This window comes from Galeopterus variegatus, unplaced genomic scaffold (genome assembly GCF_000696425.1).
Source record: "Galeopterus variegatus unplaced genomic scaffold, G_variegatus-3.0.2 Scaffold479, whole genome shotgun sequence".
NCBI lineage: Eukaryota > Metazoa > Chordata > Mammalia > Dermoptera > Cynocephalidae > Galeopterus > Galeopterus variegatus.
This window is the reverse complement of record NW_007726590.1, coordinates 107480-109441: the sequence shown is the minus strand read 5'-3', so window position 1 is coordinate 109441 and position 1962 is coordinate 107480. Positions and strand designations below refer to the sequence as shown.

The following is a 1962-nucleotide window of genomic DNA, read 5'->3' as shown; positions in this document are numbered from 1 at the left end:
CCCCAAAAACACCAGCTCAATGGTCACCGTCCCTAGGGCTTTTGATTTAGTAGGTCAAAGAATGGCCTAGGGATCTGACTTTTTAAAACAAGTACCACCTTTCCTTCCAACTCTCCCTATGATGCTTATATAACTAAACTTGGAAAATGACCACCCTTCTCTATAAACTAATGGGGCTTACACCATGCAAACCCAACAGACTTTCCTACTTAGGTCATTCTTCCTTTTGGGCTTAATTCTAACACCATTTTCCCAGCTCACATTAGTTGCCTAGTCTCCCTGACTCTGGCCTCATTATGACTCTACAATCCATTAGCTACACTCCTGCCAAAGAAGAGCTTCCCTTAGTATAACTCAAAGACACCCCTCTTATTTCCAAAATTAAATCCTGAACTCCATATGCCAGCCTTCAAGACTCTGCCCTATTGGAAGTCAGATTCAAGGCAATCAAAATTCTTTTCCAGTTTGAAATTTGAAAAATGCTTCCTTGGCCATCTTCCATGCTTACACTCCCATTTCTTGGCCTCTAGCCAACCAGGGCTGCTCATCCTCACCTCCTAGTGTCAACTGTGCTCTAGGCTCTAGGCATCTTCTCATGCCTGTAACATTATCATTTTGCCAATATCTCATCATCTCTCTCCAAGGTCTACACTCAAATGCTGCCTGCACCATGTCATTCCTGATACCTCTCTCAACCATGAGCGATTCATCTTTCTTCAGCATTCATAAGACTCCCCCTGCCCTTAACAGGTCATTGACAAAGAGCTAGAACTAGAGACTTATGCTAATGATCTCCTCTGTTTTTAAAATAAGTTCCAGAAGTAAATTATGCATTGTTATAAGATAAAATAACTATCTCTTGAAAATAAAAAATGTCCAACAACATGAGCAAAAACCATAATAACAACCAAATCTAATAATTCCACAACACAACTATGAACAATTCTGCTAGAAACCTGGGCTTTCAATGCTGGGAGTCATCTGTTCTAGAACACTGCCTGCTCTGTCACTGCAGCCCCAGTTTAGCGTCTGGTGAGAGTCCAGTGAAAGGGAATATTAGACTCTCAGGAGTGGAACTCAAAGCATGTGAGGAATGGCCATGCGTACTTTCTCAGGGAATTGTGAGATGTTTTATATCGCCCGTGGAATTGTGAGATGTTTTTTATTGCCTGGGTTCAAATCCCAGCTCCAATGGCTTCTTGGAGAAATTAGCCAATCCAAGACTTGGATGAGAAATATACAAGAGGAGGCTGGGACNACTTGATGGGGGTTCTCAACTTCCAAGATGGGACAATTTGAACATCAAGAAGAATGACTGAAATGAATTAAACATAAAATATGAAAATCACTAGTGTCTAATAATACAAAGAAAAAATCTCATTGGCTACTTTTGAAGATTGCTGAGGCACCAGTTCATTATTCTGAAGACTGATAAAGGAAGGAATCAAATATTTGTCATGCCTTTATGGAAGAATCTCAGCTAACAAATGCAAGAGGAGTAACAGAATTATACAAATTACTATTTTGCAATCTCCAGTGAAAAAGAGAGCAGCCATCAATGACAGCTAAAACTACTATGTGAAAGTTTGATTCTGGCCCTTATTAGATACAAATCTGGGCAAGTTATTTGACCTCCAAGGCTCAGTTTCTTTATCATAAGTTAGAGACAATAAATGTAAGTGTGATTTACTATGCTTTTGTGTGGATTAAAGGAGAGAATGCACCTGAAATGTTTTCCAGTGGGTCTGACACCTCAGCAAGAAGCTCAGTAACCAGTGTGTATTATGCAGTGTAAAAACTTCCTAGTAGGTCAGCTGAACTTTGAGGGGTACCCAAGTCTCTGAGTTGAGCTCTTTCTCCAGATCAGGGCCAAGTAATCTTATCCAGAGAAGAGGGATTTTATTTATAATGGCTTTTCATGGCTGCACTTGAAGACATGGCTTTAAGTAGATGCTTAGGTGG

The 1962-nt window shown here is 40.2% G+C and overlaps 1 protein-coding gene across 1 annotated transcript in view; it reads right to left on the bottom strand.

Annotated features, from left to right (window-relative positions):
• Positions 1 to 1962, bottom strand: part of ACSL5 (acyl-CoA synthetase long-chain family member 5) — a 46998-nt gene that overhangs the window by 9427 nt on the left and 35609 nt on the right.